The 25,337-nt window shown below is 45.5% G+C and overlaps 1 protein-coding gene across 1 annotated transcript in view; it reads left to right on the top strand.

Annotated features, from left to right (window-relative positions):
* The first annotated feature begins 3,915 nt into the window (after window positions 1-3,915).
* Window positions 3,916-25,337, top strand: part of JARID2 (jumonji and AT-rich interaction domain containing 2) — a 197,456-nt gene continuing 176,034 nt past the window's right edge. The window contains exon 1 of the mRNA XM_015854678.1: window positions 3,916-4,396. The gene's annotated coding sequence lies outside the window, so the exon portion shown is untranslated. The remainder of the gene's footprint in view (window positions 4,397-25,337) is intronic.

The raw sequence follows: 25,337 nt of genomic DNA, 5'->3' as shown, positions 1-25,337 counted from the left end.
TGCAAATCCAGCATTCTGAGTATTTACACCTTCCTTTCTTTCTTCCTTACCAATATAAGAGTTGTTTGTCTATGGCAAAGTTCTGTCTTCTCAAACACAAAACAAAATACGCTATACATAAATGGTGTTGCTGTTTCTGGAACTAAAACCTACTGTATGGGAACATCTTTCATGTTCATGAACTTTGAGGTATAAAACTTTCTACTTATTTTGAGCAGTACTTTAAGTGCCTAGGAAATAATCTGAAAATGAGAAGTCTCTGTGCATTACAATGTCTCTACAGATCTCCAGCCTGAAAAATGCGGGCAAGAAGCAACCCTCAGTGTGAAGGTACCAACATTCCCACCCTTGTCCTTCTTAGTGTACACATGGCTTTGCTTTCATCCACACAAGTGACTAAATACCAGAAGGCAAAGTTGCATCCTTTTCCAAACTAGAAAATGTGATCTTTTCTTTTCTTAGGCAGACATAATTCAGGTAAGCACAAGACATTTGATGAAGAGGTATCCAGAAGTTGCTTTTATGAACTGATAAGTAGCCATCTGTCCACAAAAAATCACAGGCTGCCCCCAGGACAAAGTTTCTACTATGGCTGAACTTGTCTGGCATTGTGCCCTTTGTTTGCTGACTGGTGAATTACGGCTCACCAATTCACCCTATATGTTCTTTCTGCCTTCCTGTACTGCTTATGCCTATTATCTTATCTGTTTGACCAATAAATAAATAAATAAAGTCTAAAAAGGTGTGCTTTGATTTATAGTAGCTCTTCACTTGCCTTATGGACTAAATATTCCTTTAAAACTTTGTCAGACGACCATACCAAGACCTTCTCTATTAGCTTACTGAAAATCCTGCCCCAAGAGAATTCCGAGAACATGTAAAAATATTTTGCATCTATGTATGCCTTCCAGGTCAAACAGGTCCAAAAAATAATAGTCTCCTATTATTAAAGAGTAGTCACACACGAGTCAGCAGTGATTGTTCTTTTCCTACAACCTCTTGCAGAGATTTTAGCTATGTTGAGATGTAAGGCAGGGAAATATCATGGAAGCTCTAGTAGCTGGAGAGGTATCAATAAGGTTTCTTCTTAATGGAGCTCACTCTTTTCATTGGAATTGTGTACTACAATTTTATGTGTTAGGACACATCTCCGCCTCTTTCTCAAGGAGAATAAACAGCACCTGTGATGTTTAGTAGACACAAGTCCAAATGCATGATGCATAAAATGCAGTATACTCGTGCAAACAAATAACCCACTCGGAGAAAACCCAAAGCTTTTTGAATGGTACTGTCATGTTCCAGGACATTCAGCCTGTTCTGTTCTTTGTGAGTTGTTGCAAAGGCTGACTAGGCAACAGTAAAGCTAACTATAGAATACACAGATCCAGTTTTAGGGCTCCTTTACAAATCCATGTAAGTCCTTGTAAAAGAATGATATACAAGGAAGAAATTGGATGAAAGCAAGGAAACTCTACCATGTTAACGTTAGTCGCTTAAGTATTTTCAAGGAACACTACACGGGCAAGTGGTCAAGATGGAAGCTACTGTAGTGACAAATACTGACATTAGCAGCAGTTAACCTTTGATATTAACTCCTACTGTATCAGCATTTGATTAATTTTTTAAGCCTATTTAACTTCAGTGTCAGTGTCCAGAGTGCACACAAGTTAAAACAGAGGAGTCAGCTAGAATGCAGATGCATGGTACTGAGTGATACGATGCTCTATAAAATGGGGAACAAACATAAATACAGCCATGGATCTACTGAAAAGATTTCTGTCACTCAATCTGGAGAAAAAGATTTGTTAGTTTGCAGTGACAGTAGGGTCTTGTTCTACATATAGTACAAAAGCCAGTACCAGACACAGCAACATCAGGATTTACAAACAGTTAGGAGTAATTTCCAAAGCATCTGTAGGGGGGGGGGGGGACACGTTTGTTTTGCTACCCTACTCTATTTGAGAAAAGCAAGGTAGGAGACGTACTATAACTTTTTGCTTAATGACTGACTTAAGAGATACATCAATGACCATTTTTGCCTCTTCTGTTTTCCTAAGAAGTCTCCAGGAGATAGAGACTCATCATTCTTAACTGCAGAAAACCTGAGATGGAAGTGCTTTGTTCTATATACGTCCCAGGCCTTCAAGCTACACGGATATCATCATAAAAATCAATGAGGGCAGAAAGTTGGAGAATACTAGGAGAATTTGTCATATTTTCTATTTAAATGAGCTATAGATCTCTCTTCATAAAGACTCTTGGACACAATGTGCATTTTCTTAGAGGAGGCCTACAGAAAAGTCTTCAAAAGATGAACACGATTACCATTAAGGCTTGACAACAGATGAGGCCGAGCACGGCTTAACTACTTTCTAAGAAGACTAAAAAAAATGTCTAAAGTAATTAGTAATACAAAGAAACAAAATGAAAATAAGGATATTTCCCTCTCTAATCTGCCCTATGAGGTCCCATCTAGAGTACTGTGTCCAGCACAAGAAAGATACTGAGCTGTTGGTGGTCCAGAGGAGGGCCAGGAAGATGATCCAAGGGCTGCAGGACTTCTATGAAGACAGGCTGAGGGAGCTGAGCATGGTCAGCTTGTAGAAGGCTGCAGTGAGGTCTTCCTGCAGCCTTCCAGCAGAACATAAAGCACACTTGGAAACCTGCATTTGGGGAGCAGGGATGAGCACCTGTAGTAGCACATAAACGTATTTAGAGTTATACACCAGCTGCGTTCCCTCACTTTGCACTGAGTTGCACTGCAAAGCACCAATAACACACAGCAGCTTTCCTAACACCTCACCAGGAAGCCATCGCTGCTCCCTCTATTCGCGATACCCCCTTCCCAAAGCTCTACGCCGTGTCTGAAGACACACGGTTCTCCTCGCGTCCAGTTCTCCCATAGCTTTTATTGACACTGCCGTTCCGACTCACACCCCATCGAACCACCCCGGCGGCAGCTGGACACACGGGGCCGGCGGCGATGAGCAAAGAGCCGGGGCAAAGAGACAGCGGTACCACAGCACGCTCGACCCCTCGGGCCTCTTTCAGCAGCCCAGACACATGAGTCCCGGCGGGCTCACACGGCGCCGAGCTGTCCTCCGCTCCCCTCCGGCAATAAACTTCCCTCCTCTTTCTCCACCTCCTCCTCCCGCACCCCCGAGAGCAGCAGGGAGGGAAGAAGGGAAGCAGGCACACAGGAGGGGGAAACCAAGTGCGGAAGGAGAGGAGGGGGGGCGTAGCAAGCACGCCGGGAGGTGTAGTTTTTGCCGGTCGCCATTTTGTGGTGAGGGAACTACAACTTTCCCGACAGCGAAGGGACCGTTCTCAGGCTCCAAGCCGAGCAACACCGGTCGAGCCGGGCCGGAGCGGGGGCTGGCAGCGCCGCACGGCCAAGGCTCGAGGAGAACGTAGCCGGGAGCCGAGCAGAGGGACAACCCCAGGCGGCAGGAGGCGGGGCGGGGCGGGGAGCGAGGAGGGCGGCCGCGCGGTGAGGGAGCGTCGCCAAGTTGCATTGGCGTTGCAGTGTATACACATAAGGCGGTGAGGGCGGCGTTGCGGTTAAAGCCCGGTTGGGAGTTGCGTGCGAGCCCTAAGCGCTGCCCGTCGGTGTGTGCGTGTGCGTGTGCCTGTCTGTGTGTATATATACACACGCGCGCGCACACGCAGACATATATATTAAAAAAAAAAAAAAAAAAAAAGGAAAAAAAAAAATAAAGCCTCAGGTCCATTTAAAGTTGCAGCCGGAGCGCAGCGCTCATTGGCTCGGGGGGAGCCGGAGGAGCACACGGGGCGAGCAGCCCGCACCGCGACGAGTTGTGCCGGCGCCGCCGCCGCAGCAGCAGCAGCAGCAGCAGCAGCAGCCCCGCCGCCGCCGCCGCCCGCCTCCCCGCGCCTCCTCCAAGATGTAAGGCGGCCCCGGCGCCACGGACCTGCAGGCGGAGGGAAGGGGAGAGCAAGGGCGTCGCTTTCCAGAGCCGAGAAAGGAAGGAGGAGGAAAAGGGGGGGTGGGGGGGGTTGTTTCGTCGTGACCATGTCTCGCTGAAGTGATTTTTGTATTATTACTATTTTTCCCTTCGCATCCGATTTTTTTTTTTTTTTTTCTTCTTTTTTTTTTCCATCCCCGCACCTCGGATTTATTGCTACGAGGATCACATTGTGCGGGGAAGAAAGTGGGATTACGGAGACCGCCGCGAGCAGCCCTCCCTCCTTCCCTCCCTCCCCCCTCCGAGGATTTTTCGGTATTTTATTTTCTATTTTATTTTATTATTTCTATTTTTTTTTCCGAATCGCCTCGGCCGTAATTCATGAAGCAATCGTCCCTTTTTGCGATCACAATTTGGATACCAGAATGAGCAAAGAAAGACCCAAGAGGAATATAATTCAAAAGAAATACGTAAGTCCCCGATCCCTTCTCCTTTCTCGCTTGACTCTCCGCGCTTTTAGGAAATGGCAGCGAACGTCAACTTCGGGGCCGGTGAAGGAGGGGGGGGGGGGGTGAGACGGCCGCGCTGGGCTCCGGGCAGCGCTGACCTCAGGTGACACAACACGGCGACGGGGAACGCCGACCCGCCGGGTCCCGTCGGATCCCGGAGGATCCCACGTTATTAACCCGCCTGCGGAACGGGGCGCTGCGGGAGGACCCGGCGTCGCCTTTTTAATGCGGCCGCCGATTGTCTCCGCCGGGCACACGGGGATGTCCGCGGCCCCGCTGCGTTCGGGAGCGGCCCAGCATCCAGCGCAGCGGCAGCGCGGCCCCAAAAAGCCCCACGGCCCTAAAAAGCCCCACGGCCCCCGGTGTGGGGCAGCAGGGTCCGCGTGTATGTCTGTGTAGTGGCACGGCAAAAGTTGCGCTCCCGCAGCGCGGCCCCGGGTGCCTCCCCGGGACCCCCCCCCTCCTCCAGCAGCCCGGGGCCGGCGGTCGAGGCGAAGACATCCGCATTGCGGAGGGAGCGGGGCTGCCCCCGCCGCCGGCTGCGGGACACGGGGCGGACAAAGCGGAGCGGGGCGGGGGGTGCTCCGGATCCCGGCCCGAAGGGCACACGGGGCGTTGGGGGCAGCGCGGTGTGTGCGTGCTCTCAACTTGCAACTTCTCTCCTGCAAGCCAAATCATTCCTTTTTTTCCTCCCAGTTTATTTATTTATTCCCCCCCACTCCCACTTTTTTATCCTTTGATTTCCTCCCCTTTCATTTTCACGTTTCCCTTTCATTTCCACACGTATTTCCCCGTGTGTATTTTTTTTTTTTTTCTCCTTTTATTGACATCCCCGCTGCGGGGCGGGCGGGCGCTCAGCCGCCGGCAGCAACCTGTTGCCGGGGCTGTGACGAAGCCCCACGGCTGTCGGCCACGCCGCAGCCGCCTCCTCCTCCTTCCTCCTTCTCCTCCTCCTCCTCGCCGCCGCCGCCCGGCCAGGTTCGCCCCGCGGCCGTGTCGTCACAAAGGGAAGGGCCTACGCGCCGTGGAAGCTTCGTCGGCTCAGCGTTCCGTCGTGACGTCGTAGCCGAGGCGGGGCGGGGGAGATGGGGGAAGGCCCCGGGGCGGCGCGGGGTGGGGGCGGCCCCAGGTGTGAGCAGGTGCGGGGATGTACGGAGTCATCCTGCCCGGCCGGCTTAGCACCGCGTGGGGACGAGCTCCAGGCCGTCAGGTGCCACGCAGGGGTTTTTGTTGTCTGCAGGTGGCTGCCAGCCCACCCTGCCCTACCCGAGTCCAGGCACAAGCCGTGGAGCCCTTGGTGTGGGGTGGCTGTGGAGCAGAGCACTAACCCACACTGATAGAGCAGGGGACCATTCTGGGGTATGTAAACCCCCCCCTCCCCCAGCTCCACTCAATGCAGCTCCATCGCATGGCATGCCCTGTTCTACCAGGACCTTTGGGTAGTGTCATGCTGCTGCCCTTTTTGAGCATAGCCTTCTCAGGTCTGTGGTGTGTGCGAAGCGAATCCCCAAAGCAGAAAGATGATGAGAAAAATGGGGTGATTTGCCATCCTCACTCACTGCGGTTATGAGAAGTTCCCCTGCTTTGCCATGAGGGGTTATGAGAAGTTCCCCAAAACTCTGCGTGGCCCTCCCAGCTGATAACCCATGAATGTGGAAATGTGTGAATGCTTCTTTTCTGTTGTTATTTTTTCCTCTTTTTTCTGCTCCTTAAAAACACGATCGTTCTGCTTTTAAAAGAGCTGTGGCTGACTCATTCACATCTTGCTTCATCCTCCTCCTTCTCAAACATCTTTACATATCAAATATTGCCTTTTGGCTCCAGCCTCAGAAAGCTGACAGCTTTGTAAAGCATCACCTGAGAAGCCAGACTGCATTTGGTATGCGCTCAGAATTAATAGTTCTTAAACGGGAAGCTTTGAAGTCTCGACTGTAATTTCACAGGTGTGTGTTTTTTGTGCTGTCACAGAGCGCATCGTCTGTTCTTCCCTCCCTGGGCCTCTGCGCATTGAGGTCTGGATGACTGTCCCAACCTGCCTGCCCGGCTCTGCCAGGGGAACAGATGGCAGAATGCCACTGAGGAGAGGTATCCTGACTATCCCCTTGTGTACCTCCCCCTCATCCCTTCTGAGGTGTTGCGTGGTGATGCACGTAGCCTTGGTGTGGCCTATAAGCAGAGCCACCTATCTGCCTACTTGAGGTGGGGCGAGCACTGCCTGCCTCACATAGTGCTTGATAAATCGTTCATAGCTGTGTCCTTAGGGTCCTGTGAGCGGCACCCTCGCTGGTTATATCCAACATGAAGCCAAGTGGCACTGCTGGGCCCTGGCACTGGGGCGTGGGGTCCCCTTGGAGCTGGAGCACAGTGACCACGTGGCAGCAACCCCAAGCAGGGGATGTATGTGTGCCCCAGGGCTTCCCTGTGGTGTGGGGTTCTCTTGTTTCCCACAGCCTGCAGCGCCTGCCTCACACCAACATGAGTTCTGAGTGAGGCCATTTCCTACAAGAAATGACATAAATCCACCTCTGAGTGTGGGTAGAAGCATCCTGGTTCAGTGTGCATTGTGTTTTGTTTCAGTAACTTTAAGAAGCCTTTTTGTTTTTGGGCTGACAGACAGCCCCAGCACTGCACCCCTTCCAGCACTGTAGCACACTGAACTCATTTCTTTTTAGATACGTGTGTATCTTGAGCTCACGGTGTGTGGATGCTGGCCACTGTCGAGATCCGAGTTTGCATTCCTCTTAACCTCCTGCTGGCCTCTTGAGACTAAAGCATTATGTTGTGCATGACAGCACGTAACCAGAAAACTAGTAATTCCAAGTTGTTTTTTTTGTTTTTAATTTATAGCAAACGTTTACATTTAGCTGTCAACAAACGCTCTGCACTGAAATACCCAATAGGATCCTGTTTGCTCTGACAGACTGTGAGCCAGGAGATGCTGTCCAGAGTGAATTATAGCGAATCAAGGCCCCTGTGAAGACTTTCTAATGTTCATTAAGCACTCTCACCTTCTCTTATGAGGCCTACTAAGCCAGTATTAAAAATATATTACCCATACCCTTCCTGTAGATGTAGAATAACTGTTAATGCGGTGCACGTTAAAGGGTGGTATGAACGTCAGCTCATTTTGCAGTGTAGCCGAGTTCCCTCCATTTTATTGTTTGATGAAACAGAAAGAGGTCTAAATTACTTGCCTGCAGCTATGAGCTGTAACAGCGGCAGCGATGGAACTGATCTCCTTCTGCAGCCTGGTCCAATATTGTCTCGTGTAGCTTTTGGGCTCTTGCTATGAGGCATGGCATCTGCTCTACAGAGACTGCTTGATGTGGTTCAGACTTTCTTCAAGACTTTTTTTTCCCCCCTAATTATGGTCCTGACTGTTAGATTAGCAGGGCATTTTGAACATAATGAAGAAAAAAGAAAACATTTATATGTGGGTACTTTTTAAAGTGATGATTGTACCCTGCAGCTGATGGGGACCAGTTGATACAGTGATGACTCAGCTGCGGGAGCATTAAAGTAGGTCAATTTCAATATCCCATCGACAGAAACTAAGGAGACTCCAGGTTGAAAAGTGGTATTTTGTTTATGCACGTCACTGGTATTTCCTAGTTTGAACATAACTGGGAGCTCATAAGGAGAAGAGAAATACAGGCTTTTTTTCCCCCCCTCTTTATATTGTACGGTAACTGCATTTAATCAACTTGAACGTGGAGAGGGAAGGGGAAACACACCAGCTGCTTACATTTCTGAAGTTTATGGTTTGCAGCTCTGGAGTGAAAGAAAGGCTTAAAGGTAATTTTAATGCAGAGAGTGGAAAAGCAGAGACACATTCAGTATTATTATTATTATTTTTATTGCAAACACGCAGCTTTTGTGTGATTTAGCAGATGTGGAATGTGCAGAGGAATACATAGGTTGCTGCAAAATCCAAATTTGCATTTAAAACATTCAGTCCTTCGCTTTCTTCCCAACTATAAATGTAAACCAAGTGTAAATGATGCATTGTTTGCCTTAGTGGGCAGACAGTCTGAAAACAATAGTGCTGATGGATTTGACTGCCTCTGCGTAAGATTAACGGGACATTAACTTTCAAGTCTAATAATGAAAAATGTCAGTGTTGCCAAACCTGAACTTGCCTTAAATGCTTCCTGATGTTGATGGCCCTGAATGTCCCCATTCTGCTGGGCAGTTGTAAAGATTTAGGTCTTTGCTTCCATGCAAAGCCCCTTAACCTGCTGTTAGGAATTGAGAGAAAAGGACAAAATACACCTCAATTATAATGGCAAAGTAAATAATGGAATATGAAATGCAATACCCTTTTCACACTTAATATCGTTTTTTATTTAAGGCATCCTTAAGTGGCAGGAAGCCACCGGGAAAGCTAAAAGCTACAAAATCACAAAATCACAGAATCACAGAATCACAGAATCACAGAATGACCCGGGTTGGAAGAGACCTCAAGGATCATGTAGTTCCAACCCCCCTGCCTGGCAGGGCCACCAAACATATACGTTTACTAGATCAGGTTGCCCAGGGCCCCGTCCAACCTGGTCTTGAACACCTCCAAGGACGGGGCATCCACAACCTCCCTGGGCAGCCTGTTCCAGGGCCTAACCACTCTCCTAGTGAAGAACTTCCCCCTAACATCCAACCTAACTCTTCCCTCTTTTAACTTAAATCCATTTCCCCGGGTCCTGCTATTGTCAGCCCTTTCGAAGAGTTTACTCCCCTCCTGGGAGTAAGTTCCCTTCAGGTATTGAAAGGCTGCAATGAGGTCACCCCGCAACCTTCTCTTCTCTAGGCTGAACAAACCCAACTCCGTCAGCCTGTCCTCATAATCAAAATGCTCATAAAGTTCAAATCTGGTATATGAGGGGCACTTGACACTGAAATTCAGATAGCAGATATAATATGCTCACCATAAGGTATGTGGTGTTCCCTTAAGTCTTTGGTGGGTGGTTATGACTGCGTACTGCTGCTGTGAATATTGGATGTGGTCCTTGCTGGTTTGTAGGAGGGAGGTTTTGCTTGGGAACTCTCAGTGTTCATGTGCTGGGGTGGGTTTCCCTCAGCCTGTCATACAAGTGTTTTCTCAGTGAAGCAGTAGGTGCGGGGCTTCAAACCATTTGCTGTTTCACTTGCTCGAGTTTCACACTTTCCCTCTCACAACGACATCCTGTTCTGATGTTCCTTCCACAGGCCAGCCGAGGCCTGGTATTTGCAGCAGCAGGCTGTGGGAAAGGAACATACCCTTTAATTACAGCCTGGAGGACTTGTTTGAGTGTACGCTGGCCCTCCTCCCTTCCGTGTATGCTTTTGTTCATCAGCTGCTTCCTTAGGCGGATGGATGCAGGGTTCGTATGCAGTACAACACAGCTCTTAAGCTTGCCTCAGACTGGCTGTAGTCATTGGCAGGCCCTGCTGCGTGGCTGTGCTGCCTCTCGAGGCTCCCTGGGCCACGAGCAGAAGGATCGTGTGCGCCTTCCCCATCTGCTCCCCTGCAAAGTTGATCGGATTAATTTATGCTGCTGCAGAAAGCAGCTCAGATGGACTGGCTTGGCTGGGTGCGGAGCAAAGCAAAAACGCTCACATGGAAATCTTTCTACCCGTGCACGTATCAGATGAGTGGCATCTCCAGCATTTCTGCAGCAAATGTCTCATCCCAGACCGAGGTGTTGTAAGCCACATCCCGCAGATTTATCTGGGGGAACAAAGCCTCTTTCAATCAGGCATAAAAATGGGCTTGTTCGTGTGGGTAAAAAATGCTCTGAAAACAAAATGTTTCCCTTTTGTTCTAAGGCCATTCCTACCAGGTACTTCCCTTGATTTGTTCTGCAAAAAAGCAGCCGTGGACCTCTGGCTGTTACTGCATTTACTTTCTAAAAGGTACAAGGAATGCAAATGTAACATCAAGTCGAGAGACCGTGGTGTGCTGTAGTGCTCTGGGACGGCTTGTGGTATTCCTGTGCTGTGCTTTCAGTTCTTCGAGCGTGCCGTGCTGCTCTGACATCTTTCGCATGACGTGAGGTTTGCAGATGAGCGTGTTTTGGCACGCAGGCACTGTGATGACTGGCTAACGATACTTGCAGAGTTCAAGAATAAACCATGGGAGCTCGCTCTGACCTAATCTACTAATCTTAGTATTGCACTTTGGTACTGTTGTCTCAGCCAAGTTAGGATGACTGTATATCACAAGCAATTCATTTTTAGCTTTGCTTGCAGATTAGTACTGAAGCAGTTTGTGCTTTCAGATGAATAACAATGGGAGTGATTTTGGAGACATTATCAGCTCTTTCCTACTAGTGTGCGTATGGAAATCAGCTAAACGCTGTTTTTCAAAGAGATTTATGTGAGTGGGTTGGGGTACTACGTGTTCCCCGATACTCCTAGGCTTGATATGTTTCTCCTTTGCTGCCCACAAGAGCAGGGCTGTCTTCTCTGCCCTTTCCCACATTTGTATGTCTGGAGGAGAAGTGAGAGTTGTTTTTTTCCCCCTCTGGGGGTTGTACTTTTCACTCTTCTGGATAAAATTCTGCTATGGCTTTGAGTAAACTTCAGTCTCTCACTACTTCATGCTGCATTTAGGGGGGAGTCTGAGGGAGAGAGAAAGCTTTTGAGGCTCCTCAGTGACAGGAATTTGGTTTCCCTTTGGCCCTGGGAACTGCACTGAAGCAGTGAATACCAGTTTCCTTGCTGTGTTTGGGAATGGCTGGCGCTTGTGAGAAGTACAAAGAGGAACTTGAAGATGTAAGTCAGTATTTTTTGAGGTCGCTACTAATAAAGTGGACAAAAGCCATGGGCTCTCAGACAAGAGTCTGTCCAGAGCTTTGCTTGATGAGATACTTATCATTATTTTTATTAGTTGCTTTATTTAACATACTTTTTTATGCTGTTCTCATACCGGGAATCTTTGTGCCATAAAAGTAACTCATCTAGAAACTGCATTTAAAGTTTTAAATTGCTGCGAGCTGCTGCCGTATGCTTATGGGTTTTGTTTTTCCTTTTTATAAGGTGCCTGTTGGGCAGAGTAAGGGGGATTTAGAGAAGGGGGCACACTTCCTTCTTTCTCACCTTTTTTATTTCACAGTTATTACTTTCAGCTAGTTAGTCCCATTGAGTTCTTTTTGGTACATCAAAGTTGTGAGCCAAATCTCTCAGCTGCAGCATGCATGCAGAAAACCCTATAATACAAATTTCCAGCCCTGCCTGTATGCCAGATCAATTAACTTCTTAGCTCAACTCGGGCTGAAAAAAAATAGCTCCGCTTCTGTTTTGGTTTCAGCAATACAAAACTTGGTCCAGACTTTGAGTTTACAAAACTCAAAGCCAAATGAAAGGAACGTTTGCTATTATTGTTTGCAAAGCTGACCGATAGCTGAGCTCATGTTATGTGCAGTTCCTTTTTGGGTGACGTTCCAAGCGGCTGGCCATAATGGGAATGTTTTACTTAGAAGGATGACATAGATGGACGCCTGAGCTGTGGTTTGCTGATTGATGGTCTCTCTTTTCCCTTCTCCAAGCGTTGTGATAATGATGAAAATTCTCATGGCCTCTCGCCATCGTGCAGCCTGGCTTTCTGAGACCAGGGAACATCCCTTTCGTTTTTAGATAAAAAGCAGAAGTTGATGTGTTGGAGTAGTGTTTCCAATAATCGTTTATTAAAAGCTGTGCTAAATTTGAGTGAGATTGTGAGGAGAAGGATGTCTTTCTCCCGCTGAGACCTTTGCATTAAGTTTGAAAAGCTTTTACCAGTGTTAACTTTTTGTTAGTTACTCCACATGTAATGGGGGCAGTGATATCACTTTGTAGAACAAGAGGCTTCCTGTTACTTAAAAGCTGGAGTTACAGCATGTTACTGTTACTGTAGCTTGTGAATTATTTATGACATGGAAGAAATAATGGTTGTCCTAATGGCAGATGATTTCGAAGCTGGCTTTTTCTGTCTTCAAGTCTGTCAGTGACATCCTGAACTGACTGAAAACTACAGAGCCATAGAGCTGAACTGCCCTCTTCTACAGTCCTGCTCTCCCTGTCTGTGCTAAGAATGTTCTGCACAAAGCTTTTGCGTTTTGCCTTTAGTAACAATCTTGTGGATGTTGAGACCATTGAGCTGCCTGATGACTTTATGATTGCATTATACCAGCACTGGAAGGGAGCATTTTGGCCTCCTCCTGGCATGCCCTCTCTCTTCTGCTGGCCAGCATTTGCACTGGCTGATATCACCACACACACTAGGACTATACCCATGTATATATACCCACTATATACCACTATACCCACCAAACTTACCAAATAAGGTTGAATTTTAATGTGGATTTGCTTAACACTGCAGTTCGTGAAGTAGCAGTAAAAATATGTGTGTTGGGGAAGGTGCTGCAGGGACGCAAATGAGGTGGCAAGGGAGCAGTAGGATTGCTTCTGTTAGCAACAGCGTGAGTTTAAGTAGGCTGTGAAGTGATGACTAAACAGGAGTCGGGATACATGGTTTATTTCCTTACAAACAAAGTTAGCATTGCTTATCAGTTTTAAGCATTGATCAGGCCTGCGTTTTGCTGTGTGATCCTTCTGGGAACATGGTGAATATTAAATGTGGTTGGAAGGAATTTGGGCCACACTGCTGCAAGTGAAGCTGGAGATGTGTGTGTGTGTGTTTTGTCATAATAGTGCCATAATCATTTCCAAGGCATTAAAATATGCTGAGGGTCAGGAATGCGCTGCTGTTGTCACATGTTATGCTTGCTTAGATGGCATTTGACCAATTAAAAACCGTAACAATGTAAGAGAGAAGGGGAAGAAAATAAAATTGATAACTGTGCTACTGACAGCTGAGTTCCACTGTTAAAGGTGGTAGAAGCAGCACTCTCAACAAATGCTCTTTGTCATTGCTTTGGAATACACCTATGTATGCAAATATGTGCATGCATATGCACTCCAGCATGGGACCTAAGCTGCCGTGCCCTTCTGCTTCCTACAGGAAAGACCTGCCAATAGAAGGGAGCTCTTCCAGAAATTCCCCGTGGCTTTATTTGCTTTATCTTGTACTACTGAAGGATGAGTTCGTGTAATTTCTTGTTAGAAAAACAGACGTGTCTATTGCGTGTGTGGGAGAACTGAAGTGCTAACATGTTTTGTCCCAGATTCCCAAATAGTGTGAGAAAGCTGAACTGTGTCAAATCAAGAAGTTACAAAGCCCAACTTTACCTCTGTGATGTGGCATCATGTACCTTTTTCTCACCACCAAAGCTGACATTGGTGACTACAGATCTTTCCTGCGTGATATAGTTCACAGTCTTTTGACCATATCAGCACCAAAATTATCTGTCTTAAGAAGTGATTATGCTGGCACACCCCCTGCTCTCTTTGGCTTTGCTGTGGGATAAGAGGATGTGGGTGGACACCCTGGCTTTTGATCCAGCATTGCACTGTAGTGTGCACCCAGCTCCAATATAGGAATACTTTCAATGACATCAGTTGAAGTGCGTGGAGCTTGCGAGTTAAGCACATGCTGAAGTGCTTTTCTGGACTCAAGATTTTACCATTCCTGTTTAAGAGTGTGTCTAAGTATTTGCAGGCTGGAATGTTCACTTTTTTTAAGAGGGTGATAGCCATTTAATGGTTCTGATGGCTTTACTGGATGTGGTCTGCCTTTGATTTGTGTGTGTGAACAGTTTCATTTTATTTCCAGTGCCTGCATATTTTCTTCAGATGTAATCACTGTTCTTTGTCATCTGTTGCTCTTATCATCATGATAGTGTACGAGTGTGTATAATGTCATTTTTTATAGTTCACTTTTTTTTCTCTTCTAGTCTCATGCTTTTCTCTCTCTCCCACTTGTGTGTATTTCTCTGATGGGGCTCTTTTATCTGTGTTGTCTGAGGAAATTAGCTCTTAACGAAGCTGTTGCCATCTCTTTGCAGGAAAGCAAGATGCTGCCACTGCAGTATCTTTCTTTTCCTGAAGGCCAAAGGAGCAGGCCTGGAGCAGTTCCTGCGGTTCATTATTGGTGTAGCTCCATGGGAAATACATGGGAAGGGGAAGAATTGCACTGCCTCTACTCGTCTCATGAGCTTGTGTGCACAGTGTGAGTGCTGGTTATGGAAAACGCTGGCTGCTGACTGAAGTTATGCAGAGCTCAGTGAACTGAAATACACACTTGGGCAAATACAAATACCACAGAGGAGCTCACCCCTTTTCACAGCACCTTCATGAACTTTTGAGAAATCAATTCCTGCTGATGAGAGCGTTCAGGAAAAGATAATTTCATAGTTCACTTCCATTAAAGATACTATTTATGGAATGTTCATGTACGTTCTCTTTCAGGCAGGAGCAGCATTATAGGGCACAACTTACTAGTCCTAAAACTCAGTGCTTAGCTTTCAGTATGGAAAGGTTTCCTTTGCAGCCTCTGTTTACCCTTCCAGATAACTAATGATGGTTAGATTTCTCCCAGGCTGGATGGCAGACCAGTCCCAATGATTTCTGGGCCCTGTTGCTTTGGAGAGCAGGAATATGATTTTCAGCATAAATTTGTTAAGAAAAACAGGGACTCTGAAAGTCTTCCGGGTAATATAATTTCTTTATATTTTACTTAGAATTTCATTATAATACCACTTCAACTGGCTCCTGTGAGAGCTGGTGGTGTATCATCTGGTAGGAGAAAATGTGTTTATGATGTAGGTAATCATTTTTCCCCCTCACAAGCATCTTTTCTTATATCCTTGTTGATTCCTCTTCCTTTCTTTTGTGGTGTCATTTTAAGCCCATTACTCTTGCAGTCAAGAATGCAGTAAAACTAATTCCCTGTGGGCATTTTGGAAATTACCGGTTCACTAATTTGGATGGAGGAGAGTGAAGGGATAAACTGTTATTTCTTCTCTTCACCAACTTGTCTCAGATCCTGCCAGGGATGAGTCTGTCATTTTCTCCCCTTAGAGACGGCCCATCTGTTAATGCAAAATATCTTTTGGTCTGCCCATGCCTAATGACTGCTCAGCCCGTTCCTGCTGGAGTATGTTGCCCACTCTGAAAGGGACCACGACCAGCATTCCTGCATGCACATCTATCTGTGTGTAGCCTGCTTTCTCCCTGAAACAGCATTGAGTTGACCACAGGGATTCCCCCAGCAAAGCTTGTTATCCCTGAATACATTTTTCTGAACATGCTTTTGCTTCTTTCTTTTGGTCCTGCTTTTGTTCCTGTTTATCAACCACATGTAGTTGTCTGCTACTGATGGGGGATTGTCTGGGCATCAGCACTGCATAACCCAGCTGTGTTGGTTGCTCAGGGAGGTTGTGGATGCCCCATCCCTGGAGGCATTCAAGGCCAGGCTGGATGTGGCTCTGGGCAGCCTGGTCTGGTGGTTGGTGACCCTGCACACAGCAGGGGGTTGAAACTGGATGATCATTGTGGTCCTTTACAACCCAGGCCGTTCTGTGATTCTGTGATTCACATGTGCTCTTTTCAGAGGCACTTCAGAGAGTTGTATTTTTCAACACTGGCAGATAGAAGCATGACTGTAGCTACATTTGGGACTTTGTCAGGGAAGCGTGAGTTTACTCAGCTCTGGAGAGCCCACCTGCCTTCAGTGCTGTTTGTGAAACCAAGGTTAGTGTCGTGTGAGAAAAAATGCCTGGGATGTAAATCTGTGCCTGGAGTCCTGCTTGTGTGGAGTGCATCTTGTCCCGTGCTCCCAGTTAGGTCCTGCCTCTGTTCCTGTCTTTAGCCATCTCAGCAATATCTTTGCTGCTTTTACTTTTGTTTTCTCCCGTAGTTGTATTTTCATGGTCGTGTTTTCAGAAGGCAGCACATTTACAGCTGTGGCAATGGACATGATACTTAGCAGAGAAGTGCTTCTGCATCTTTTACAGTGGAAAAATACTTAGGCTCCCTATACCTTGGAAGAAGCCTCTCCAGATATTTGTTCAGACATGCTTTTGAAGGTGTGCTGATACTCATTCTTAGCTATCTTGTGTATGGATGATTTATCACCATTCATTGGTTTCCATGGAGCAGTCAGTCACGTCTGTGATGAAGGTTATCCATTTCCCTGAAATGACTTCATACTATTGCACTACTTCTTCCTTCCTCTTTTTCATGCTCCTCAAACGTTCAGATATTCTTTTTCCCATGAGAAAGACCTGTTATTTTAATCAGGAACCCACATGTTGCAAAGCTGAAGCTGAACAGCTTTGAAAAGTCATTATTCTGTATAAGAATGCCATCAAGATGCTTTTCCAGATTCCCAGTCCACTGACTTTCTTAATGATTAGACCACCTCCTTCAATGAATGTGAGGATTTTCAGTCAGTCTGAGGGAGTTAATATGTTGTTTAATTTTGATACACGTGGACAGTGTTAAGCCCATGCAGACTGGATATAAGGAAAGGAGAAAATAGTAGATGATCTCTTGAGGCAGTCCTTTTAAACAAGAATTAATATCTGATAGTTTTTCCTTTATGTAAGAAAGAAGATTGAAAATCTGTCATTATTTGAGACAAAAGACTGTAAGAGCAACTCTTAAGACTGGCTGTCTGGCCTGCTGTTAAGCTTCAAATGAGAACAATGTCAAGTCAGGAGAGTCTCGGTCCTAACACTGTTTCTCAGGGTTCCTGTCACTGTCTTAGATAAGAGAATATAAAGCTGTCCAAAATGGTGTTTGTTCATAAGTTGTTTGACTTCTTAAGTTCTTCAGGGTGTGAATGTCAACTCTCAGAATTAACATTAGCAAAACCTGAGCTATCTTCTTGTATCCACAGGTTTTGTGCTTGCAGTGTATGCCAGAGCAAGATGTGTTGTGATACAGCTTCACTAAATTATGCTTTCCAGTGCCTGACTTGTCTGATGGTTACGGGGGGGGGGGGGTAAGTTCTTCATTAGGAGAGTGGTTAGGTCCTGGAACAGGCTGCCCAGGGATGTTGTGGATGCCCCGTCCTTGGAGGTGTTCAAGGCCAGGTTGGACGGGGCCCTGGGCAACCTGATCTAGTAAATGTGTATGTTTGGTGGCCCTGCCAGGCGGGGGGTTGGAACTACATGATCCTTGAGGTTCCTTCCAACCTGGGTCATTCTGTGATTCTGTGACCTAGGTAAGCTGTTCCAGCTCACTGTACTGGTGGGAAGCTGGGCAGGTTAGCTGTTCTTCCCTTAGAAATTTCCTGTGCCTTGTTTTTGCTGGGCTGGGCTGAAGATCTGCTTTATTGTCCCTTATGAAAAGTTACCTCTGCCCGAGTGTTCTTGGCACCGCAAGTCGCCTTGTTATCACCCGTTTAACTTTGTGGTGTGGAGCAAATGTTACTAGAACTTAACAGTTCGCGTTTGGATGACTATTACTGTTGTTATAAAAGTGGTGCAAGGTTGGTTGCTCATTGATTTATGCTTTTTGGCTGTCTTCCAAGACAAAACTAACTTCATTACACAAGACTTTCAGAACAGTACAGAGTTGTCCATTTATTTCCTTCAACTGTTACCAAGCTGACAACTTGCCTTTGGAGGGTCATATATTCAAAAGCTGCCAATTGGATCTTGCTTCATTTTAGCCAAATGTGGCACAGAGCCTAAAGTTCATTCCCTTGCCTTGATTTTTTTTTTCTTTCTTTTTTTTTTTTTTGTTAGCTTTCTGCTCTCTCCTCCCCTCCTTCCACTTCCCTTCCACTCCTTTCACTCTCCTCGTAATACTGAAGCCCTAAGAACTGACACAAATGAATACGTTTCTGTTGTTGTTACTGCCTGTAATTATGGTTTCTGTTAATAAGACACGAGTTTCTCTGGCTATATCACTTCTGCATTGTGGAGAGACAGAGGGGTTTAAAATGGTCATCGGAAAATGCTTTTTGTCTTGCTGCTTCTGGTAACCATCTCTAAGTGAGCTGCTGATTTCCAATTTGCTCCTTGTGACTTGTTTTCCTTCCCATGCTTCATCAGTGCTCTCTGCTGTTTCTTCAGCACCTTTACTCAAGAACTAGTCAACATTTGGAAGCCTGAGGGAAGTCATCATCATCTGAAAGTCTGCATATTTAGCCGAATGATCTGTTTGAAGGAGGAGAAATGCAGAAAAGAGAAACCACACACAGTATCTGCCTGTGTACTCTTTGAGATTAGGAAGTGTATTTCTGCCGTGATGCCCAGAAAACTGGTTTCCTTACACTGAGGAGCTGTGATGACAGCTTGAAAAATTGTTCGTGGTGGTGGGATAGCACCTTGGATTCTTTTCAGTGCTTTATGCAACACAGCGATTCATTTTGCATGTCTTTGTGCATTCTTGGAAAAGCGCATATTTTCATGGTTCGGTCTTAAGTAAGTGCTTTTAACAGCTAAGCAAGATGAGCTGAATATTCTGTTTTGCAAACAAAGTTTGCACAGATGTTAGCTATATTTGCCCAAGGTCGTGTGGTGCAGCTGTAGGAGAACTGGGGTCAGAATGGAAGCCTATAAGCGTGCATCTTGTAGCGTGTGGTGTAGACAACTTTATTTGAGTCTTTCTTTTAAAGACAGTGGTAAATGCAATGGAGGAATTGAGTTTCAGTTCTAAAATAGTATATTTGGCGTATGAAAGCTCCTTTCCAATTGATTACTTGCAAACGTCCTTTTCTAACTAATTCCCAAATCTTTTCTCACTTCACATATAAGTGCCTGTAAACTGGAAAAATAACGTAATTGATCTCGAAGTAGATAGTACCATTTAATGTGTCAAGCTGCAGGCTTAGTCCCAAAAGAATGATATTTGTGGCAAATGTGCATACCTCCATTTCCTCTAAAGGTCTCTCAAATTCCTTCTGATCTCAAGATGGGCAATTTTAGTAGTCGCTTTAAAAGCTTGCTGTTTGTGCATTCGTTTTACAGAAGTTTGTTTTATAACCTTAATGGGCATTATTTCTTAATTTCACTTTGTTTCCTACTTGAACAATGTTCTGTAATTACCTGATTCACTGCGGTTGTGTGCAAATGAAACGACAAAATCTGTTGTGAATTAGCAATCAAATATGAAATCTGGTGTCAATTAGCAATCAATGTGGTATCCATATTTTTAAATGTTATAAATTGCCTATTAGGGCTAATTTTACAGGGCGTCTCTATCTCAGTTTGTAATGCAATGCAGACTATTTTACAATAATGCCTAGGTTAACAATGATAGTCTTGCTGTATTGTGCAAAAAAGGCTTCTGTGCAGACCCAGCTGGGTTTCAGGCTTAATTCATTGCTCTATGGTGGGATCACCACAGCTGCTGTGGGGCCTTTACAAATGCAAAAAAGCTGTCAGTGTTTGTTTCATCAGATGCATAAGTGATGAGGCCAAGTTGAGGAATCCATTCCAGTGCGCGGTGCGCATGCTGTAGGCATTGTTTACAGAATTACTGTCTTAATGCTTTAAAATACTTGGTGCCTATTTTGCCTCCGAGCAAAATATTTTAGGAGTAAGATCTGTTTGGGACCCTCGTTGGCCTAATGTGGTCATCTGCCAGCGCTTGACTGCTATGAATGTGTGTATCTGCGTTACTGTGCTGTACCTAGTTTTGTTGTAATTTGCCTCTCCTCCTGCCTTGTGAGCTTTCTTGCTTTCTGCCTGAACTTTATTGCAAGCAAACACAGTTAAATAATTGCAAAGCTTTAATGGAGGGTATCTTTTTCTTGAGTGTAAGCAGGACGAGTTGCACGCGGTCTCCTTCAGCCCCCAGAAGTCAGAGCATTTCTTTGGGCTGTCAAGGCTCGAACAAGGTTCCTTCCAGCCAATTAGAGAGTAACGCTGATTGGTTTCAGAGGGTGCCTCTTAAGAATGCAAAGCATGCCCGTGCTGTGGGGCTGAGCACGGTTCCTGCACCAACACAGGCTTCCTTTGCTCAAGGCCTTAGGAATGTAACACGGAGCAGTGCTTTTGCTTACATAATGCCAGGCTGGCTTTTTTGGGGAGAACTGGGGGCAGTTTGGTCCTGAAATTGGTTCTCCCTGCAGCGTTCATGTGATCTTTTTGTCTTTGTTGCAGTCTGCTGGCTGTGTGCGCGAGGTTTCATTAGGGCACGCCACCGTTCCCTGTATCATGTAACTCCACTGGTAATAGGCATTGCAGGAATTTTAACTAATGCGCTGGTTAAGCCGTCGCCGCTATGATTTTATTAAATGTGCTTGCAGCGTGGAATTTTGCTAATGCTGCAGTGATCTGTTATGCAAATTGAATGGAAGAATGGGCTGGTGGGGATTTGTTTTCTGTGTATTGGAGACCCATCTTTTTTCCATTTGGAAATGAAACGAGTTAAATGGTTCTGAGTTAAATGGTTCTGGGGAAATGCTCGCGCAGCCCTCTCCTCCCCAGTTGGGGAGCAGTATTGTCATCGGCGGGGCTGGGCTTGATTTGTGGGGAGGCACGTCTGTCTGCAAACGTGCTTGCTGTCTGCCAGGGCTCCAGTGGGCATGTGCCGGGTGGGCTGAGCAACGTGAGTTTGGAGCAGCAGAGGCACAGCCGTGCACAAATTAGATTATGAGATTTATTCTGGCTGCTCGTCATGGCTGGGCAAAGCTGCGGTCGTGCTCAGCTCTGCTGCTGCAATGCAGGCAGATTTCTGCGCTGGGCAAATGGTGTCTTGCTCAGCACGTGGCTGGTAGCATCCCCGTTAGTTGGTGAAATGGAAATGGTGCGGGAGTGCTGCTGCTGGGGGCTGGTGCAGGCCGGGCCGTGCTTGAAGCTGTCGTTTCTAGTCTGCTGGATAAGCTTTGGCTTGGGCTGAGGCTTTCCTGCTTTTTGCTGGGTAATCGTCAGGCTTTGCTTGTGGAATACAGCAGAAACAAAAATGAGAAATGCCGTCGTGATTTTATGTGTCAGTTCTGAGGTGCTTTCGTTCCATAAGGGAATTTACATGGAGAAATAAAAAACCACTGCAGAGCTTGATTTCAGAAGGAATGTCGTGCTGCTGTGAGCGAGCTTGAGTTGGAACTGCTTCACGGGAATGTATTTTAAACAAAATGAAATCATCTGCAGCATAATTTCTTCTTTAAAAGCATGTATTGTTGTATAACAGGGCTTAAAAAAACCTCCAGTTTTGAGCCAAATCAACTTTGTGGTTTCTCGTTGCCCTTTGGGTTGCTGGTACTGTGCCAAATTGTGTTGCTAAAGAAAACACTTCGGTAGTTACGCATAGCCCTGGGTTTAGCTGCCCTGAAAAATGCAGTAGTAATGTTTTAGGTATAAGAAGCACTTCTTTTTTTTTTTTTATTCTTTGTAATGGAAGTTGGGACTCTGCCTTTGTAAAAGCATTGGCAGTGGAAGTACCCTTGTCAGCGTTAATGCTGATGCTTGCTATGTCCATGCCTGGAGTGTATTTCTTCATACAAGGCCATGTTAAGCAATTGTCCCCTTGTTGGTGAATTGATTCTTGATGGAGATTCAGAAGAGCTTGTTTTAATTAGGCTTTGTTTGAAAACATGGCTCTATCTACTTGTGGAGGTAGGTGTTACCTCCCTGTGGATGAAAAATTGCTGGGCACTTGCTTTTAAGCGTACTGGTTCTCCTGTCTTGTTTGTACGACATAGAAACAATTGCGTAGGAAAGACTTAATATGTTATCTTAGGAAAAAACACACACACACACACATATATATATAAAAAAATATATATATATATAATAAAACACCATAAAGAAGGGCCCAGAAGCAGTATCTCAAATCACCACTGGAAAGTTGGAGTCCAGATGAGGAGCGTGTCGCTCACAGAGCATCACTGAGATTCTCCAAGCAACAAATAGGTCTTTAAAAGGTGGGGATGAGCCCAGAATGCACCGGTGAATGCTTTCTGAGGTAATACATGGGGTTTTTCTCCAGTCACTCCATCACCAGTGTGCCTCCCCTCTTTCCTGGCAGTTAAAACATAGGAGGGAGAGCAGTTTGGCTGACAGCGAGCATGTTGATACGTGGCTGCAGAGGCTGCTTCTGACTGAGGGCAGTACAAAACAAACTCTGAAAATCTTTCAGATGTTTTAATTAAAAGCGATGGAAGTGGAGAATTAGAGCTGCTTCTGTGCTAGGACAGCTTATTCAAACACGCGGCTTAACCAGTCAGACTGCAAGGTGGAAAATGCTAGAGATTGTATATCTGAATTAAGCAATTTTAATTTGGTCTTTCATCTGTGTCATTACTGAGGGATATCCTGCAGGCTGGTTTAATGAACTCAATCTAGAGGTGTGTAGAGGCACATCTCTTTGCTTGACAGCAGCAAGATGGCATGCTATGACTGGCAGACATATCTTCAGCTCGTGTAATTGTCTGCTCTTGTCATCTGATGACAAATGGAGCGATGATCATATTAAACAACAAAAAAGTTCAAAGTAACACGAAGGCTCTGAATAAACTCCTGGAATCAAAGAGATTCTCACATGACAGCATGTCAGCATGGGTATTTTTAGCCAGAATTAATGCAGCTATAGGAAACTCCCCTCCCCCCAGAAGCGTGTCTGCACAAAGTGGGATGCAGGCAGAATTTGTAGCTGAAATTCCCTGCTTCCTACAGGTGTGGGAGCTTATCTTGTTGGCTCTTGGCTGTGTTACACGTGAGTGAGGAAACTGCCCCAGGTTAGCAGTGTGGAGGGGGGAGAAACTTAGCAACTAAAGATAGTTTGTTGTCTGGCAGATCTGATTTTTTTTCTCTCCTTCTTTTTGGAATGAGCCTCTTCCAAAACCAGATGCAATAAGGATGAGATCATGCAGAAAAAACTTCATCAGGATCTGAGCATAGTTTGGAGTTTGGCAAATGTTTTTGAGGGAAATAGAAATTCCCTTGTTTTCCCCTTTATCTCTCCAGTTCTCCGTCTGGCCGTTGGTAAGAGCTAATGCACTGCTGTCGGTGTGATGGGTGATGGTGTGAGGTTTGCAGATCTGCTGAAGAAACTGACCCTGTGTTCAGGATAAAGTGAAGCGTCCTGTTAAGACAAATATTTTTCCTTTTTGTCAATTAGAGGATTCTGCAGACAGGAAACACCCTTATGAAAATCTAGGAAAGCTGTTTGGAAACCAAATGCAGCCTTACTGGGTAACAGGAGCTGCAGAGTCAAGGGCTAAGGGGACAGCAGTTTTCTTTCCTTTTTGCTTAGGAGCTGGGGCTGTGGAAGCATAATTAACCACGGGGAGAAACTGAGTGAATCAGAACACATAGAACATCAGTTTTACTCACTTATTAGCCCTTGAACTTTGTCAGGATGGTATATTTACCAGTTTTAATTGTCCTGCCCACCTTTATTTTAGGTAATGTTTCCATTTTTTGACAAAGGGGGGGAAAACAATGTTTTCAGCAATTAAAAACCAACATAAGCTACAACATGTGGGCAAAAGAAAAAATTCTCTTCCAAATGCAGCACCTTTTCATTGCTCTTCTCCAGAAAGGCTTTTTTAGGGCAGCTGCCCTGGAGCCGGGTGCTGCTGCTGCAATGGAACGTGGAGTTCGTGGCAGCGCTCATGGCAAGGCTCGTTCTAAATACAGCCTTTTTCCTCGTCTGTAAAGGCTTTTTTTTTTCCATTGTTGTGTTAGTAAGTGGCAGCAGAATGCTTTGTCGATGTGATTTCTGAAGTATCCTTCCTTTATTTTTGTATTTGAAATTTTTTACTATGGCTCTGTGGAGGTTTAATTGCACCGAGATCAGCGCTTTGCACATGTACACCTCATTAGCTGCTACAGCTGGGACTCTCAATTTCAGCATAAAAAAAAAAGTGGTCTTAGTCAAAAGAGCGCCTACGTAAAAATAGCTCCGTGCTACTCAACAGTTAGATAGACATGAAATATGTCACTTAACTAAGTCTGTGCGCATTAACTCTCTTAATGCATTGACAGAGCTTATTTTATTGTCCGTTTTATTCTTTACACGGTACAACGTCCACCTTCTGCAGAAATTCATGTAGTTACAGTTACTGCTTTGGTACGAGTATGAGTAAGGCCGGATCTGTATCAAGAAAATACGCTCTGCTAGAAAGGTTAATTTTAATTCTGCACCTGGGTTTGGACACAGCTCCCTGCCCATTGCTTAAAATGTACCACTGTAGTGTTTTCCCACCCAGAAGAGAGGCCAAAGAGCAGGGTTTGTTTTTGATTAATGCTTTTTTGAACGCTGAAGAATCCCAAGTTTTAGGACTGTTGTTGGGGAAATGGTTTGATTTGCCAGCTGAGCTACAAGAAAATCATTAGAGTCTTTTTGTACCTGTACATTTTGATGCGGAGGGTTCTGGATTGCTGGTAAACCTGGCTTCCATGTTGCTGATGAAGCTGTGTTCTGAGTCTGGATGTACTACTTTTGCTCTCCTTTAATAGAGATAAAAATTCAGGAATAGGGCTGATAAAGCCTGATTAAGCTAGCTGGTCTTGCTTCTTTAATCCAGTACCTGCTTTTTCAAGCCAGAGTTGTGATATACAGCATTTGACCACTTACACAAAAGTGACAGGGGAGATAGAGAAGAGGAAAGTTAAGAAATGGAAAGATGGAAGTGGCAGAGCCCATGGAGAAGTTTGGAAAAGATAGAAGTGTTGTTCTTAGGCACTGGAAAGTAGAATGTTTGCTTGGATAAACAGGCAACTTATTCTACATCTCAGCAGTGATTTCCATATAGGTTTTAATCTGGGAGTCATTTTTCTGTGAGCTGGTGGATGCTGTTGTTAACTGGCTTGCCAGGGCATGGTTCAGTGCTCTTGGTTAGCATCACTCATCAGCCACTTGTATAATTGGCTTGTGTAGGTTAAAGTGATTGCACAGCATCTTTCAACTGAGCAGCATAGACCTGGAGGTAGCTGTTGATATGGGAGAAGGGGATCCCAGTGATATGAGACTGCTTGGCCTCAAAGTGGCCATCTCACACATGGTGACAAGAATAGATTGTAACAAGTGCTGCATGCACTTTTAGTTCAGGGCTGTGTAAACAGATGTGTTACTCTGTTAAATA

The sequence above is a fragment of the Coturnix japonica genome, chromosome 2 (assembly GCF_001577835.2).
Source record: "Coturnix japonica isolate 7356 chromosome 2, Coturnix japonica 2.1, whole genome shotgun sequence".
NCBI classification, from domain to species: Eukaryota; Metazoa; Chordata; class Aves; order Galliformes; family Phasianidae; genus Coturnix; species Coturnix japonica.
This window is presented reverse-complemented; position numbering and strand designations above follow the sequence as displayed.